The 19,634-nt window shown below is 46.9% G+C and overlaps 1 pseudogene; it reads right to left on the bottom strand.

Moving 5' to 3' along the window:
* Positions 1 to 5,116: 5,116 nt before the first annotated feature.
* On the bottom strand, positions 5,117 to 8,722 carry LOC122690443 (annotated as a pseudogene).
* Between the last annotated feature and the right edge of the window lie 10,912 nt (positions 8,723 to 19,634).

Here is a 19,634-nt window from a genome sequence, read left to right as displayed (position 1 = left end):
TGCAGTCACCATCCTCAGTGATTTTAGAGCCCAAGAAGAGGAAATCTGTCACGATTTCCACCTTCCCCTCCTCTAATTGCCAGGAAGAATGGGGTGGGATGCCGTGATCTTTTTTTTTTCCTCCAATAGTTAGTTTTAAGCTGGCTTTTTCCACTCTCCTCCTTCACCCTCATCAAGAGGCTCTTTAGTTCCTCTGCCCTTTCTGCCATTAGAGTGGTATCACCTGCATATCTGAGGGTGTTGAGGTTTCTCTTGGCTATCTTGATTCTAGCTTGTAAATCATCCAGCCCGGCATTTCTCATGATATGCTCAACATATAGATTAAAGAAACAGGGTGACAGCAGACAGCCCTGTCATACTCCTTTCTCAATCCTGAACCAGTCAGTTGTTCCATACAGTGTGTGTTTCTTCTTGACCCACATACAGGTTTCTCAGGAGACAGGTAAGATGGTCTGGTATTCCCATCTCTCTAAGAGCTTTCCACAGCTTATCATGATCCACACAGACAAAGTCCTTGGCGTAGTTGATGAAACAGAGGTAAATGTTTTCCTGGAATTCCCTTGGTTTCTCTATGATCCAGCAAATGTTGGCAATTTGATCTCTGGTTTCTCTTCCTTTTCTAAACCCAACTTGGACATCTGGATTGTCTTGGTTCGCATAATGCTGAAGCCTAGCATGCAAGATTTTAAGTGTTTCCTTACTAGCATGGCAGACAAGTGCAATTGTCCGATGGTTAGCACATTCTTTGGTACTAGTCTTTTTGGGAATTGGGATGTGGATTGACTTTTTCCAGTCCTGTGGCCACTGCTAGGTCTTCCAGGTTTGCTGACATATTGAATGCAACACTTTGATGGCATCATCCTTTAGGGTTTTGAGAAGTTCTACTGGAATTCTGTCACATCAACTAGATTCATTAAGAGCAGTGCTTCCTAAGGACCACTTGACTTCACTCTCCAGAATAGGTTGCTCTGGGTGGTGACCACACCATCACAGTAATCCAGTACATTAAGATCTTGTACAGTTCTTCTGTATATTCTTTCCATATCTTCTTGATCTCTTCGGCATCCACTAGTTCTCCTCTGTTTCTGTCCTTTATTGTGCCCATCTTTGGGAAAAAATGTTCCCTTGATATCTCCAATTTTCTTGAAGAGATCTCTAGTAATTTCCTCTTCTGTTTTTTCTTCTAGTTTTATACTGTTCATTGAAGAAGGCCTTCTTGTCTTTCCATGCTGTTCTTTGGAACACTATGTTACCACCACCACAATTGAAACAAAAAACTTCTTCATCACCTGCAAAATTGCTTCTGGTTTTCTGTCATTTAACCCCTTATGTCAATCCCCAAACGCAGGCAACACCCCATCTGTTTTCTCTATATATAGTTTGACCCCCTCAAGAATGTCAAGTAAATGGAATAGGCAGTAGGTAGACTTATCCATGAGGATTCTGTGAGGGAAAAGTATATATAGGTGACTCCTGGATATGCAATGTACATGTCACCTGAGTATAGTGAAATGGGTTGATTGTTACCTACCTATTCGTCAGATTGAAGGCTTACACTCTCTATAATGTGTATATGTGTTGTCTATTTAACTCATACTTAATTCAATGCAATTTCTCTCCTATGTTTGGAAGGGTTATTTTATGAAATAGAAAGGGTAAATCTTTTAAAAGAAAGTGAATCTTCTTTGTAAAAGTCCTCCATCTGCATCTGAGCAGTACTTACCAGGACGTCAACATTGCACAAGCACAGGTACAACAAGCACACTGTACTCACTCAAACGCTGCTCCCTGGGTCACACAGGGACAGCCCACCTGGCAACCCTGGCAGGCCCAGAGTGCCTGGCCAGACCTGCCCATTGGAGGTGAGAGTGTCCCCTCCTTAAGTCAGCTGAGTAGCAGCCTTTATTGCATCTGCAAGCTTAACCAACTGCTATCATGCAAAGGAACATATAAGCCAACTGCAGGGATTAGGACTTGGACATTTGGGGGCATGATTACTGTGACCACCGCAGCCAGCACTCTCTTCAGGGCTCACCTACTCTAAATTCTTTGTTTGTGCCAGTCTCCCTCAATAGTCCAGAGAAAGCGGTAGACCTGGGCTGGTGCTGGTGGGGTTGGGGTGTGATAGGGAGGGAGCATCTTCCCTGGAGTTGGACAGGTAGCAGAACCATGCAGGATGGGGCCTAGGGCTCTCCAAGGCTGAAGGGGAAAGGCAACAAGGGTGCACTGAATGAGGCTGGATTTCTTCATTCCTCCTACCCCCTGGGGCCCAGATGGATTTCTTTAACCTATGCCTCAGGCCCTACCACAGATTTCGCACTGGAACTCGAAGGCTTGCGGCTGAGCCAAGGCCTGTGATGTCTATGTTTCCAGCAGCATTATAGTGAGATAGTTGGTCTGAACTGTGTGCTCAGAGGAGGGAAGGGAGCCTGGTAAAAAGTGAACAAGGGGTTGTGTTCACAACCTCCAACCTCCACTTCCATGAGCTTCTCCACTTCCTCACCCTGGTGACCACAGTCCCAGGCCCCTCTCTTGCCCAAGGGTGGTGCTGATGCTGGTGCTGGACTTCTCCCCAGGCACAACTTACCTACATGTCTCGGTGGGCAGAGACCTCACCTGGAAGGCCTCTGCCAAATTTACTCACTCGGACAACAGCAAGATGGGCTACATCACCAGGCAATAACAACTAGATCAGCTGTAAACAAAGTGATCAATCCCACCTGCTTCAGGGAGGGGTTTAGGTGGAAGGAGGAAGTCCCATGCATGTTCTTTTCTGACCCTGAGGTCTCTACTGTTCCAACCCACACATAGTCTGTCCACCTGGCCTCATTCCAAGAGGCCTGGAAGGGAATCAACGTGAGAATATGGGGGAAGTGATCCCCATTGTCCAGGTTCAGTCACTCCTAACATCACTTCCTCATGGCACCCTTCTTGCCCCTGCCTCAGGTAACTCATGTTGGGTGGTCTCTGGCTTCTAAGATGAGAAGCAGTATCCCTGGTACTCTCCAGAGCCACCCTTCCCATTTTCATTCATCCACACCCTCAGCAGTTGACAGATATCAGAGCATGGCAAGGTAGGATCCAGAGCCTCCTCCAACGACTCCAACTCTTGAGAGTCCCAACACCCTGTCCTGAGGTTTGGTGACTCTTGCATCATCCCCCTCCTACATTTTGGGAATGTGACAACACCCCTTGAATATTGGAGACCCGACCCTTGCTTTTGCTCACTCAATGCCTTACAGAATCTGGACCAGTCTCTACTTTCTTTTCTTCTGGAATCACATCCTTCGCCTCAAGGGCATTATCCTTGCTGACTTTTATTCACACAGAGAGAGGTCCAGGCACCAACTCTGCATGTGCTATCTAGCATCATACCCCCTTCTGTGTAATAAAACCCTGGTCTTTCAGGAATGGTGTCAGGCAGAACCTACCCTCAGTTCACTCAAACACAGATCGGTCTCTCTGAGTCTCAGGCTGGCACAGTCCTGGAGTGCTGGCTGAGGGAAAGGAAGTGCTCCCCTAATCCAGCGAGGGGGAAACTGAACACAGAGTTCAGACTCATTGTCATGTGCCCTAACGAAGTAGTCTGGGATACTGAGCTGGGATACTCTGGGAAATACCATTTGTTCGAAGATCTGTGTCATGGGTCTGGTGGAACAGTATTTGACAGGTACCCTGCAAGTACAGAGACCTACTAACCACACTTGCCATAGAGCATGATGGGCCCATTTCCACTCAAGGGTATAGAGAGGCTCAGGCTGGAGGTGAGGGTGGTCAGCTGGCTAGGGCAGGGAGGATGTGAAAACACAAAGGACTCCACCATCCATCTCTAGCTGCAGGGTGCAGTCTGACCAAGGTTGCCACCAAACAGATGCGTCACCTGACCTCCAGCCCAGAGACTAGCCTGTCTCCTGTGTTCCCTGTAGCTTCCCTCCTGCTCCCCAGCTCACTGGGTCCAGGCTTCATGCCCAAGCCCTTTACTGAATCCAAAGAAGGAGAAGCGAAACTATTGGTGCCTGAGTCTCAGGGGTGAGGGCTAAAGAGGAGAGGAGGACTGTGTGCAGATTCCAGCATTTAAGGTGGGACTGGGGCGGTGGTGGAAACGGTACAGGCAGTAGGGACTCCAATGAGAGGGCAGAGCCTGGGAAGGGAGAGATGAGGGCACCTGTGCCTGTTTCCACCTGCTGAACTACACGTGCATGCAAGGTCACCAATGGCAAGTCAGGGGAGGGATTGAGTGTGCTCCAACAAGAAAAGAGAGTGGTCAGGGTAAGTAGGACAATGAATCCACTCCGGCAAGGAGGATGGGTTGGAGCTCTGTAAGAGGGTCATGAGTTCCTTCCAATGGGGAGGCAGAATGTCAGCAATGGATGGGAACCGGCAAATCCCAGAGGAGGGTGCTTAGAGAACTAGAAGAGGGCCTTTAGGGGAATGGGAGGATGTGCCAATGTGGCCAGACAAGGCCCTCAGTGAACCCAGACTGGGGGCACTCCACTGCCCTGCTGGCCTGGATGGTACAGAGGCTGACCCAGAGTCTCCACCGCAGGATGCCAGAGGTAATGTTCTGCAACAGGCTCTGATATGGAGTGGCCCCCCACCAGGCCTTGCCCAACTCCCCCAACCACCACCCCCCAGAGAGAGGACAGAACACAGAATATGAGAAGTCCTTTAATCAAAAACTGCTGTGAGACTGGGCAGAGAGGGGGCAAAACAAGAGGCAGAGGATGCCCTGGTGGAGGCAGAACAAGAGGCAACAAGCTTGGCCACAGCTCGCCGGCCCCGAAGGTAACAGCTGCTCCTCTTGCAGAAAGATGTTGGGCTCCAGAAGAATCGGGTGGAGAGGGAGGTGGGAGAGGGGATCGGGATGGGGAATACGTGTAACTCTATGGCTGATTCGTATCAATGTATGACAAAACCCACTGAAATGTTGTGAAGTAATTAGCCTCCAACTAATAAAATAAATAAATAAATAAATAAAAATAAAAAAAATAAGAAAGATGTTGGGCTCAACCTGTGAAACAGCAGAGTCAGGGAAGAGCCTCAAGCCAGGGCCAGCCCACAGGGCTGCTCAAGAGCCAGGACTATGGGAAGCAGTATGGTGTGTGTAACACTCACCTCAAAGGTTCTGGAACTTGTCAGCCAGGTGCTGCATGACGGCTGAAACAGGGAGAGGCATAAGAAGGTGCTCCAGACAGAGGGATATAGAAGCCTGTCCCCTTGTCCCTGTGTGGAGCCACCTGAAACCCACCCCCACTAGCCCCAATGCAAAGAGCTCTGGGCCTGACCACTCCCCACCACCTGAGTTAAATGTGGAGTTATTTCCTAAAATGAACCAAAATGTGCCAGCAGCTCTCAAGTTCAAAAATTGTCTCAAAAACAAAGAATCTAACAAGGACCTTAGAGGCCACACCAAGCAGCAGTTAAAGGGAAAAATCAACATGGCATCTCTACAAGTCCTATCAGAAGGAGCTCTCTAGGACTCATCTGTCGGGCAGAGTGTCCACGCAGTCCACACAGTACTTTGCTACTTGTCCGCACGCCCAGCTAAACATGCACTGCATGCTCCAGGGACATGCTTGATAGGTTTTCCTCCCCACAGGAATGCTGATCCCTACGAGGTCCCCTGCACCTACAGCCCACCCCACCCCACCCCAAGTGCACATCCAGCTTCTGCACTAAGAACCCGCTGCTCTCTGTCCCTGGTTCCTGATACTGTATTGCTCTTTAAGGTCATCCATTTCTCTCTGTAGCACCAGACACTAGGCCAGTAGACATGGGAGGAAGAGAAAAGGTTACATACACTGCCCTCCCATTGCTTCCCTTTTCTCCTCTCCCCAGGGCCATCCATCCCAAAGCCAGATGTCTAGAATGGCAAGGGAAAGACTTTTCTCAGTGGACAGGAGTGGGCTTCTTCTGAGGGGTGTGGAATGGGGATGAGGCGGGGAGGCCCACACATTTCAGTTGCACTTGGATCCAGATTCCACCATGAGGATTGGGTGTGCATTTCAAGAGCCAGAGGAAGCATTACCTAAGGACAGTCCAGCATTCCCGGTGGCTGCTGCTTCCTTTCCAGTCTTGGGGAATGATCAGTTGGTTCCTGGTCACCTGAGAGGGAAAGGGCACACAATCCAGCTTCCCAGGCTCCTAGTGAGGTGGAAAGGGTCAACCAGACTCTAATGCGAGGTGAGGCAGCACCTCGATCTGCTGGCAACAAGCCTCCCCTGCTCTGCCTGGCAGGCTAGACCTTCTCTATGGGCCTGCCTCCCCTGTTCCCCAAGGGCAGCATTTTCACCACTGTGGTCCCCAAAGACTGTGGTTCTGGGTTCGAGCCTCTCAGAGCTGCAGCCACAGCCAGCACCTGGGAGAGCAATGTGGGTGAAGAGCACTTCACAGAAAAAGCTATTAACCTGCAAGTTTACAGCCAGAGCAGCTATTGGGGCACCGCCACTGATCACCTCTGCCAAACAAATCCCACACAGAGGATGATGGGACCAGGGCCAGGCCTGTTGACACCCTGTTTCCCATGGAAGAAGCTGCCTAGGAGCAAGGCTGAGCCCCCAGGAGAGAGAGAGAGAGAGGTTTCTGCCCTCACCCCCGGTTCCCTCCCCCCATATCAAAACCCAAGACACTCATCTGAGGGTTCAGGTCCTCTGGGCATGACTCCTCCCGGGTTCAGGGCCAAGGGCTCTGAGTTTCCTGGATCTTGGGGGTCTCTGATGTTGAGGTCATCACTGCTGGGTTCTCCATGATGTGCCCATGGAGAAGATGGCCATGCCCAGTGAGTAGGAAGATAAAACAAAGATTTTTCACCAGTCTGGACTAATGATGTGTGTGTGTGTGTGAATGTATGTGTGTGTGTGTGTATCAGTGCATTTATATGTCTGTGTCTGTGTGTGTGTGAGCAGGCGTGAGTTGGGACTGGGCTGAGGCAGGGGAATGGGAAGAGAATTGAAAGGCTGATCTCTTTAGCACTTTCTCCGTCAGTCGGCCCCAGGCCAGCAGGCAGAGCTGAGTGGGGGACAACAGTGCAGCACTGAGAAAGCCCGGGCCCCTTGAAAGAAGGTTTGGGGAACAGCTAAGAAGTAGGATTCAGGAAAGTCATTCATCTAAACACTGACACTCTGTGAAGCTTTTAAGGGGTCCCCTTGACACAATTAAGCTACCAGCCATCCCTTCCTCTCTAGTCCCAACCTCGTGGAGACTGGAAACAGCCCAAGGGTGGAAAACTGAGCCCAGCACACCCAAAGTGCTACTTTAACGTTTGTCCCTAGTAAAAGGACCCCAATCTGGCATCCTAATGACCCACTGACCAAGGGGCACCCAATGACGACCCCTGAGGGACGGACAGAGGGAGCACGGGTGAAGACGTGTGTCCTGGGGAGGGTGGGAGGGAGAAGAGTCAGGAGAGAGGAGGGGCCTGGCCTACTCGCTTGGCCCTTTGTGACTGGGTCTCTATTTGTGTCGTTGTCTTCTCCCACCACCGCCATCACTGACACGGCCTCCCGGGCCCTCCTGGCCACAGATTTCGCCCCAGCACCCATGTTATTGGACTCTTTGGTTCCCAAAGGGGCCAAGGGATACCTCTTGGACCTCCCAAGCAGCGGAATGCCAGAGACTGGGGGCAATGGGGACGGTTCCAGGGGAGTGGACGAGGTTCGCTGATCCCAGGAAGGGAAGGTTCTCCCCAGGGCAGGTTTGGAGACGCCTCCAAGGGATTTCTTCTCCTGCTCTCTCTTCCTCCTAGGAGTGACGCATGGCAGGCTGCCTGTAGTGGCAGCTGCAGGAGCTGCCATACTGGTACTCCCTGGTAGCTCTGCAGGCAGCCACCCTTCCCCCAGAGCTCACTCTGCATTTTCTTAGGTGGGAAGATGTTCAGCTCTGCATCGCCCTGCCTGTCCTGCCTTTCCACAACCGAAGTGAATCCTCGCAGAACAGAGGACAGGAACGGGCCTGGCCGGTTAAGAAGGAGATTCTACCTGCCTTAGACAGTCAAGTGTCTGGGTGTGTTCCTGGGATCCTTGAGGCTGTTGAACTTGGCTTGGCCTCCTTCTTTGGGATAAATGCTCACCCTCATCAGCTCTATCTCACTGAACTCATCAGAGGACTCGGAGTCAGGCAGTAGCCCAAACGAGCCTTCCAAGGGGGGCCGCTGGCGATCCGCAGCCACATTCAACCTACTCTTAGTGCCTCGCTTAGGGTTCCCCCAGGCCTGCCCCGCCTCAGCCCCACCGACCTGGAGAGGGCGGGCCGCAGCCAGCACCACCGCCCCACATCTCTGTGGGACCATGCCTCGACATCTGGGACCCGCCTCGAGGTTGGCCCACAAGGAGGACACGTCGGTGATCGCATAGCTCTCCAAGGACAGGTATCTGCGGACGCCCAGTATGTCCGGGTCACTCAGTTGCCGCAGGATGGCCGCCACCGACTCGTCAGCCAGCTGCAGGGCCTCCCCTTTGCTGTTGGCCAGGGAGCCAAGCCAGTCTTCGCAGCCCCACAGCACCGGCACCCCTGCTTCCAGCACCTCCCAATCTGAGTTGAATCCCTCAGGGTTTGGGTACTCATCTCCAGCCTCACCCTCGCCGCCTCGCGGTGTCCTCACCTTGGAGCCCAGTCCAGGTCCCTGCGGGGCTGTGGAGTTGGCCTGAGGGACGCAGGTCTGCTCCCTGCACTCTGGGCAGAAACCCGCTCCCCAGACTGACACCTCATCATCCGGGGAACTCATGTAGCCATCTGGGTGGCCCCCGGACCTGGGGCGGCGATGATTTATCAACCGAGTTGTGGTGGCAGTGGTGGTGGCGGTCATGGAAGGTGAGGCCAGCGGCATCTGGAGTGAGCGGTCAAGCACCACAGGCACCGCATGCACAAGATTGTGGCAAACTGCCCCAGGCTTTCAGCAAGCCTGGGACGCCCCAGCCATGGCCTCCTTATTGATCTGGTTCCTACCAACCATCACGCCCTTGTTTGCCCTCCCCCTCAAAGAGTAACCAATGGGGCCAAAGGCCTCCTCCAGTTTGCTGCCAAGCCCAAGGGTCATCAGGGCAGTTGATGAGTTGGCAGATGACGGTGATGGTATGAGTACCTCTGTCAAGCCTCTCATCCCACCTCCTCCTGTCCTGCCTTCCCTTTCTGATTAGAGTCACAGCCCTGAGCCCTGACTCTGTACAAACTGGGTGGAGCGGGAGGCAGGAGGGTCCTGAGGGCCCTGGTCTCCTGGGAGGTGAGGATGAAATGTCAGAATGGAGACACTGGGCACTTAGAACGTGCTGAAAGCATTTGCCAGCCTCCCTTCCACCACAAGCCTTACGACCCAATGAGAGACTGGGCAGAGGAATCCCACAGTCAGTGATCAGTGGTCGGTGTACTTCTCCATACGTGGCCAGAGGGCAAAGGGATCCTATTTTTGTTCTGCAAGCAATCTGCCTCATCTGCTTCCATCAGATGTTCTTGGCAGTCAGATTTGGGGGACAGACTGGGGTTGACCTCACTCCCTCAGCTCTTTCCCCACTCTGAGGCAATTCAAAGGATAGAGAGTCTCAATGTCCAGTTACACCTGCAAAGATGCTCACCACTGCTGATACTGGAGATGTAAACTAAAACCATGAATCGGGTTTCACATTCTAAGACGACAACCTTCCAAGAGCTTAACCATTCCGAGAGTGGGAGAGGTTAGAAGGAAACCCCTGTGACAGTGTGCACCACTGTCTTGCACAGATATAAATTTTGGAGGTAATTTGGCAAAATCTATGAAAAGCAACTTATACAGCAGGGCCCCTGTGCCTGGTACTCTTCTAAGTGCTGTACATAAATAGTAATGCTTCCTTGTGACACTCCTAGGACTATAGTACCAATGATTACCAGCCTCTTACAGGTGAGGAAACAGGTTCCGAGAGGTTCAGCCACTGGCCCAAGGGCATTTGGCCCATCCAGATCAGTGGCAGAATTGAAACCAAGCTATATGACTCCAGAGTCCTTGCTTTGAGCCAAAGGTCTTAAATCTTAAAAAAAATAATAAAGCTATTTTTTCTCTGTTCCAGGAAGTCCACTGCCTGGTACATCTAGAAACACGCTGGTACTTGTAGTGTACAAAAACATGTGCACAGTGGTGTTGGTGATGGGAAAAACTGAGAACACTCCCAATTCTCATCAGTAAGCAAAGGAATCAAGGCAACATGGTGTAGCATCCAGTAGATACAAGTGTGGCAGTCCAAAAGAATGGATCAGACTATTATCATCGATTTCAAAAGCATCCCCCTGACTTCATACTGCAAGTTGCTGGATGATGGTGTTGGATACATGTTTGTAAATTTATTAAAACCCCAAATGAATCCTATCTAATGTTTGATAGCCTTTGAGTGTATGTATGTTTCAGGTTCTGAAGTGTGGTTTTCATTGGCTGGGAAATACATTGGATAGCTCCTAACTGGATCCAGTAGGTGTATGGAACAAAGTTTTGACCTTGGATCTCCCCTGGTTGGTTAGGAAGGTGTACAGTAGGTCTCCTTTAGGCTCAACGTTGCCTACAGGTACCCTGAAAGCAGCCGTTCTCAGTCTGCCTTCAATGTGGGCATGCTGGGTTCAATCAGTTCTCCAATGGTATGATTATTTGGCCACAATATTTATTCCTTCAGCTGGAATAGAAGATATCACTACTCATATAGAAGCTTTAACAAAATTCACCCAGGAAGGCTTTAATGATAGTAACCAAGCCACTAATTTGCTCAATTCAGAAATTTCCATGATGAGAAAAGCAGTCCTGCAGAATGCATGGCCCCCAATATTCTAACAGCTTCCCAAGGGAGACCTTATACAATATTACATAGTGAATGCTGTATTTTTATACCTAATGAGTCTTCTAATGCAACCCCCTTTACGATGTATATGAAAAGTCACATTTCTACTCTGAATGATCCTCTTCCCAGTTTAAGGGAAATGCTAGGGAAATGGTTTGGTTCAAGAGGGTACTGGTTTCAATCTTTACTAATGATACCCTCCTGTTTATTGGTAACTTTGATTACAGATTACACTTTATCTTATAAAGTGATTGTCTTGATTTTTGCACTGTGTATCACCTATTCCTAGTAAAATAATGATATCTAAAGAACTTGAAACTATTGATCACATCTATAGTTCTTTTTAAAGTAATGCACATGTGTGTTAAAATTAGGGTAGTCCTATTGGACAACTTGGAGTTGACTTTTATTCCTTGCCAGGCGACTTAACTATTCAGTTCATTTCAGTCGCTCAGTCGTGTCCGTCTCTTTGCGACCCCATGAATCGCAGCACGCCAGGCCTCCCTGTCCATCACCAACTACTGGAGTTTACTCAAACTCATGGCCATCTAGTCGTTGATGCCACCCAGCCATCTCATCCTCTGTCATCCCCTTCTCCTCCTGCCCCCAATTCCTCTAAGCATCAGGGTCTTTTCCAATGAGTCAACTCCTCGCATAAGGTGGCCAAAGTATTGGAGTTTCAGCTTCAGCATCAGTCCTTCCAATGAACACCCAGGACTGATCTCCTTTAGGATGGACTGGTTGGATCTCCTTGCAGTCCAAGGGACTCTCAAGAGTCTTCTCCAACACCACAGTTCAAAAGCAGCACTTTTTTGGTGCTTAGCCTTCTTCACACTCCAACTCTCACATCCATACATGACCACTGGAAAAACCATAGCCTTCACCAGACGGACCTTGGATGGCAAACTGATGTCTCTGCTTTTTAATATGCTATCTAGGTTGGTCATATTTTTCCTTCCAAGGAGTAAGCATCTTTTAATTTCACGGCTGCAGTCACCATCTGCAGTGATTTTGGAGTTCAAAAAAATAAAGTCTGACACTGTTTCCACTGTCTCCCCATCTATTTCCCATGAAGTGATGGGACCAGACGCCATGATCTTAGTTTTCTGAATGTTAAGCTTTAAGCCAACTTTTTCACTCTCCTCTTTCACTTTCATCAAGAGACTTTTTAGTTCCTCTTTGCTTTCTGCCATAAGGGTTGTGTCATCTGCATATCTGAGGTTATTGATATTTCTCCTGGCAATCTTGATTCCAGCTTGTGCTTCTTCCAGCCCAGCGTTTCTCATGATATACTCTTCATATAAGTTAAATAAGCAGGGTGACAATATATAATCTTGATGTACTCCTTTTCCTATTTGGAACCAGTCTGTTGTTCCATGTCCAGTTCTAACTGTTGCTTCCTGACCTGTATACAGGTTTCTCAAGAGGCAGGTCAAGTGGCCTGTTATTCCTGTCTCCTTCAGAATTTCCCACAGTATATTGTGATCCACACAGTCGAAGGCTTTGGCGTAGTCAATAAAGCAGAAATAGATGTTTTTCTGGAATTCTCTTGCTTTTTCGATGATCCAGCAGATATTGGCAACTTGATCTCTGGTTCCTCTGCCTTTTCTAAAACCAGCTTGAACATCTGGAAGTTCTCAGTTCACATATTGCTGAAGCCTGGCTTGGAGAATTTTGAGCATTACCTTACTAGCGTGTGAGATGAGTGCAATTGTGCAGTAGTTTGAGCATTCTTTGGGATTGCCTTTCTTAAGGATTGGAATGAAAACGGACCTTTTCCAGTCCTGTGGCCACTGCTGAGTTTTCCAAATTTGCTGGCATATTGAGTGCAGCACTTTCACAGCATCATCTTTTAGGATTTGAAATAGCTGAACTGGAATTCCATCACCTCCATTAGCTTTGTTCATAGTGATGCTTTCTAAGGCCCACTTGACTTCACATTCCAGGATGTCTGGCTCTAGGTGAGTGATCACACCACTGTGATTATCTGGGTGGTGAAGATCTTTTTTGTATAGTTCTTCTGTGTATTCTTGCCACCTCTTCTTAATATCTTCTGCTTCTGCTAGGCCCATACAATTTCTGTCCTTTATTGAGCCCATTTTTGCATGAAATGTTCCCTTGGTATCTGTAATTTTCTTGAAGAGATCTCTAGTCTTTCCCATTCTGCTGTTTTCCTCTATTTCTTTGTACTGATCACCGAGGAAGGCTTTCTTATCTCTCCCAGCTATTCTTTGGAACTCTGCATTCAAATGGGAATATCTTTCCTTTTTTCCTTTGCTTTTGGCTTCTCTTCATTTCACAGCTATTTGTAAGGTCTCCTCAGACAACCATTTTGCCTTTTTACATTTCTTTTCCATGGGGATGGTCTTGATCCCTGTCTCATAAAACAATGTCACGAACCTCTGTCCATAGTTCATCAGACTATCTGTCTATCAGATCTAGTCCCTTAAATCTATTTCTCACTTCCACTGTATATTCATAAGGGATTTGATTTAGGTCATACCTGAATGGTCTAGTGGTTATCCCTACTTTCTCAGTTTAAGTCTGAATTTGGCAATAAGGAGTTCATGATCTGAGCCACAGTCAGCTCCCGGTCTTGTTTTTGCTGACTGTCGGGTCATGGTGGAGAGGTCTGACAGAATGTGGTCCACTGGAGAAGGGAATGGCAAACCACGTCAGTATTCTTGCCTTGAGAACCCCATGAACAGTATGAGAAGGCAAAATGATAGGATACTGAAAGAGGAACTCCCCAGGTCGGTAGGTGCCCAATATGCTACTGGAGATCAGTGGAGAAATAACACCAGAAAGAATGAAGGGATGGAGCCAAAGCAAAAACAATATCCAGTTGTGGATGGGACTGGTGATACAATCAAGGTCTGATGCTGTAAAGAGCAATATTGCATAGGAACCTGGAATGTTAGGTCCATGAATCAAGGCAAATTGGAAGTGTTCAAACAGGAGATGGCAAGAGTGAGTGTTGACATTCTAGGAATCAGCGAACTAAAATGGACTGGAATGGGTGAATTTAACTCAGATGACCATTATATCTACTACTGTGGGCAGGAATCCCTTAGAAGAAATGGAGTAGCCATCATAGTCAGCAAAAGAGTCCGAAATGCAGTACTTGGATGCAATCTCAAAAACGACAGAATGATCTCTGTTTGTTTTTCAAGGCAAACCATTCAATATCACAGTAATCCAAGCCTGTTCCCCAACCAGTAATGCTGAAGGAGCTGAAGTTGAACGGTTCTATGAAGACCTACAAGACCTTTTAGAACTAACACCCCCCAAAAGATGTCCTTTTCATTATAGGGGACTGGAATGCAAAAGTAGGAAGTCAAGAAACACCTGGAGTAACAGGCAAATTTGGCCTTGGAGTACGGAATGAAGCAGGGCAAAGGCTAATAGAGTTCTGCCAAGAGAACACACTGGTCATAGCAAACACCCTCTTCCAACAACACAGGAGAAGATTCTACACATGAACATCACCAGATGGTCAACACCGAAGTCAGATTGATTATATTCTTTGCAGCCAAAGATGGAGAAGTTCTATACAGTCAGCAAAAACAAGATCGGGAGCTGACTGTGGCTCAGGTCATCTTAACTATTACCACCCTCTAAAAGGAAACAGAGAGCTGGGCCTAGGACCCAACATGGAGGGACATGGTGGACCCAGGGCAAGTGAAGAACCAATTGAGAGACGAAATACTTGATCACCTAATGCTTTCTATTGAAAGATTAATGATCAAAACGAGACTTGATGAAATAAAATTAATTAAAGTACACACACACACTCACACACACACACACACACACCAGTCAGCCCCACTACATGTTTGAGAATCATATAATCTATGTACAAGTATGTTTTCTTTTCATTCCAGTCCCAAAGAAAGGATGCCAAAGAATGTTTAAACTACTGCACAATTGCACTCAGCTCACACATTCACAAAATAATGCTCAAAATTCTCAAAGCGAGGCTTCAATGGTACACAAATGAGAACTTCCAGGTGTTCAAGCTGGATTTAGAAAAGGCAGAGGAACCAGACATCAAATTTCCAACATTCATTGGATCATAGAAAAAGCAAGAGAATTCCAGAAAAACACCTACTTCTGTTTAATTGGAAAATTCTTAAAGAGATGGTAATACCTTACCACCTTACCTGCCTCCTGAGAAAGGTGTATTTAGATGAAGAAACAACAGTTAGAACTGGACATGGAACAATGGACTGTTATGAAATTGGGAAAGGAGTAAATCAAGGCTGTATATCGTCACCCTGCTTATTTAACTTAAATGCAGAGTACATTATGTGAAATGTCAGGCTGGATTAAGCACAACCTGGAATCAATATTGCCAGGATATTTATTAATAACCTCAGATATGCAGATGACACCACACTTATGGCAGAAAGTGAAGAGGAACTAAAGAGCCTCCTGATGAAGGGGAAAGAGGAGGATGAAAAAGCTGGCTTAAAACTCAACATTTAAAAAGCTAAGATCATGGCATCCATTCCCATCACTTCATGTCAAAAATAGATGGGGGAACAACGGAAACAGTGACAGACTTTATTTCTTGGGCTCCAAAATCACTGCAGATGGTGAGTGCAACCATGAAATTAAAAGACACTTGCTCCTTGAAGAAAAGCTATGAGACACCTAGACAGCATATTAAAAAGCAGAGACACTACTTTGCCAACAAAGGTCCGTCTAGTCAAAGCTATGGTTTTTTCAGTAGTCACGTATGGATGTGTGAGTTGGACCATAGAGAAGGCTGATTGCTGAAGAATTGATGCTTTTGAACTGTGGTGAAGCCTCTTGAGGGTCCCTTGGACTGCAAGGAGATCCATCCAGTCAATCCTAAAGAAAATCAGTCCCGAATATTCATTGGAAAGGCTGATTTTGAAGCTGAAGCTCCAATACTTTAGCCACCTATTGTTAAGAGCCAACTCTTTAGAAAAGACGCTGATGTTGGGAAAGAGTGAATGTGGGAGGAGAAGGGAATGACAGGGGATGAGATGGTTGGATTGCATCACCGACTCGATGGATATGAGTTTGACCAAGCTCCGGGAGTTGGTGAAGGAAAAGGAAGCCTGGCATGCTTCCATGCCATGGGGTCCCATGTCCATGGGGTCAGAAAGAGTCAGACATGACTGATGACTGAACAACAACATGCAAGCGAACAAAATTCCAGGACCAGATGACTTCACAGGCAAATTCTATCAGGCATTAAGGGAAGAGTCAATACCTATCCTTCTGAATCTATTCCAAACTCATTCTATCAGGCCACTGATACCAAAAGCAAAGATACCACCAAAAAAGAAAATTATAGGTCACTATCATTGATGAACATAGGCACAAAATCCTCAACAAAACAGTAGCAAACCTAATCCAACAACACATTAAGAGGACCATATAATATGATCAAGAGGGATTTATTATATGATACAAGAATTTTTCAATATTCACAAATCCATAGGTCTCTATATGCAGAAAAAGCATTTGAGAAAAATCCAATAACATTTTATTATTTAAATAAAAAGTTTACATTTCCTGAAGAAGGAGGCAAGTGGGCTTGAGTCTAGATATTTAAATCAGATTCCAGCTTGCACTTCGAAATAGAAATAACAACAGAAACAGAGTAGTCAGGCTTTGTCTCCTGACAACGCTATAAGATGATAGCTATGGCAGAGACAGAGAGGGGCTACACCCTGTTTGAGTAAAAGATCAAGAGATCACATATTTCCCATCCTCAGGGCAGGAGAGACACGGCACATGTGCAGAATGTGCCCCTTGGGGGTCAAAAAGAAAAGGGCACCACCTCATAGTATGTGATGCCATCTCCCCCATAGGTCTCTGGGCTGGCGCCCATCTTGGAATAGAGTAGTGCATGCATGTTGGGGAGGGTCCTAGGGCAAGTCAGATGTGGGAAAAGAAACCAGATAACTGGCCAAACATAACTAAGACCCAGAAGGACTGCCCTATATAAATGACTTAACTGACTCTTTACTGCACTCCTCCTCATTATGACAGATGCCCACACTGTTTCTCCCCAAGTGAGTATTTTTGCCTTCAGTTCAGTCGCTCAGTTGTGTCCCCTTCTTTGCCACCCCATGGACTGCAGCGTGCCAGGCTTCCCTGTCCGTCACCAACTCCCGGAGCTTGGTCAAACTCATGTCCATCGAGTCGGTGATACCAACCCACCGTCTCATGCACTGTTGCCCCTTTTCCTCCTGCCTTCAATCTTTCCCAGCATCAGGGTCTTTTCCAATGAGTCACTTCTTCACATCAGGTGGCCAAAGTATTGGAGCTTCAGCTGTAGCATCAGTCCTTCCAATGAACATTCAGGACCAATTTCCTTTAGGATGGACTGGTTGGATCTCCTTGCAGTCCAAGGGACTCTCAAGAGTCTTCTCCAACACCACAGTTCAAAAGCATCAATTCTTCAGCAATTAGACTTCTTTATGGTCCAAATCTCACATCCATATATGACTACTGGAAAAACCACAGCTTTGACTAGACAGACCTTTGTTGGCAAAGTAATGTCTCTGCTTTTTAATACGCTGTCTAGGTTGGTCATAGTTTTTCTTCCAAGGAGCAAGTGTCTTTTAATTTCATGGCTGCAGGCACCATCTGCAATGATTTTGGAGCCCAAGAAAATAGTCTGTCATGGTCCATTGTTTCCCCCTCTCTTGCCATGAAGTGATGGGACTGGATACCATGGTCTTGGTGTTTCGAATGTTGAGTTTTTAGCTAGCTTTTTCACTCTATTCTTTCACTTCCATCAAGAGGCTCTTTAGTTCCTCTTCTCTTTGTGCCATAAGGGTGGTGTCATCTGTGTACCTAAGGTTATTGATATTTCTCCCGGAAATCTTGATTCCAGGTTGTACTTCATCCAGCCTGGCATTTTGCATAATGTACTCTGCATATAAGTTAAATAAACAACATGGCAATATACAGCCTTGACATCCTCCTTTCCCAGTTTGAAACCAGTCTGTTTTTCCATGTCAGTGGCTTCTTGCTGCATACAGATTTCTCAGGAGGCAGGTCAGGTGATCTGGTATTCCCATCTCTTGAAGAATTTTCCACAGTTTGTCATGAGCCACACAGTCAAAGGCTCTGGCATAGTCAATAAAGCAGAAGTAGATGTTTTTCTGGAACTCCCTTGCTTTTCTGATGATCCAACAGATGTTGGCAACTTGCTCTCTGGCTCCTTTGCCTTTTCTAAATCCAGGTTGAACATCTGGAATTTCTTGGTTCATGTACTGTTGAAGCCTTGCTTGGAGAATTTTGAGCATTACTTTGGTATGGTGTGAGATGAGTGCAATTGTGTGGTAGTTTGAACATTCTTTGGCATTGCCTTTCTTTGGGATTGGGATAAAAACTGACTTTTTCCAGTCCTGTGGCCACAACTGAGTTTTTAAAAAAATTGCTGGCATATTGAGTGCAGCACTTTCACAGCATCATCTTAGGATTTGAAATAGCTCGACTGGAATTCTGTAACCTTCACTAGCTTTGTTCATAGTCATGGTTCCTAAGGCCCACTTGCCTTCACACTCCAGGATGTCTGGCTCTAGGTGAGTGATCACACCACCGTGGTTTTCCGGGTCATTAAGATCGTTTTTGTATAGTTCTTCTGTGTATTCTCACCACTTCTTCTTAATATCTTCTGGTTCTGTTAGGTCCATACAGTTTCTGTCCTTTATTATGCCCATCTTTGCATGAAATGTTGCCTTGGTATTTCTAATTTTCTCGAAAAGATCTCTAGACTTTACTATTCCATTGTTTTCCTCTCTTTCTTTGCATTGATCACTTAGGAAGGCTTTCTTATCTCTCCTTGCTCTTCTTTGGAACTCTGCGTTCAGATGGGTATAGCTTTTCTTCTCTCCTTTGCCTTGCTCTGTCTTAACTAAACTGTTTCTCTGTGTGCTCTCCCACTTGTTGTGCTGCATCACTGATAATAAGCTTTGTACCTATTTTTACAATGGAAACAGTGACAAACTTTTTTTCTTGGAGTCCAAAATCACTGCAGATGGTGACTGCAGCTGTGAAATTAAAAGACACTTACTCCTTGGAAGAAAAGTTGTGACTAAGCTAGACAGCATATTAAAAAGCAGAGACATTACTTTGTTGATAAAGGTCCATCTAGCCAAAGCTATGGTTTTTCCAGTAGTCATGTATGGATGTGAGAGGTGGACTATAAAGAAAGCTGAGCACAGAAGAATTGATGCTTTTGAACTGTGGTATTGGAGAAGACTCTTGAAAGTCCCAACCAGTCCATCCTAAAGAAAATCAGTCCTGAATATTCATTGGAAGGACTGATGCTGAAACCGAAGCTCCAATACTTTGGCCACCTGATGCTAAGAAACTGACTCATTGGAAAAGACTTTGATGCTGGGAAAGATTGAAGGCAGGAGGAGACGGGGACGACAGAGCATGAGATGGTTGGATGGTATCACCGACTCGATGGACATGAGTTTGAGTAAGCTCTGGGAGTTGGTGGTGGACAGGGAAGCCTGGCATGCTACAGTCCATGGGGTCACAAAGAGTCAGACATGACTGAGTGACTGAACTGCCTTAAAGTTTTTACTTCCTTGAGAAACACATTTTTCAATGGGGAAAGGGCTAGGGAAAACTTGCTTCTAGCCTCTAGCCATTTTCAGTCTAGTGGGTAGGGTTCCTGGTTTTTATCCAGGCTACACATGTTCAATTCCTGGGCAGGGAACTAAGATCTCACTCATGCCACTGCTCACTGCTGCCTCTCCCCTTGGACTGGAAGAATCAAAACTGTCAAAGTGACTACACTACCCAATGCAATCTACTGATCCAATGCAATCCTTATCAAAT

The sequence above is a fragment of the Cervus elaphus genome, chromosome X (assembly GCF_910594005.1).
Source record: "Cervus elaphus chromosome X, mCerEla1.1, whole genome shotgun sequence".
NCBI classification, from domain to species: Eukaryota; Metazoa; Chordata; class Mammalia; order Artiodactyla; family Cervidae; genus Cervus; species Cervus elaphus.
This window is presented reverse-complemented; position numbering and strand designations above follow the sequence as displayed.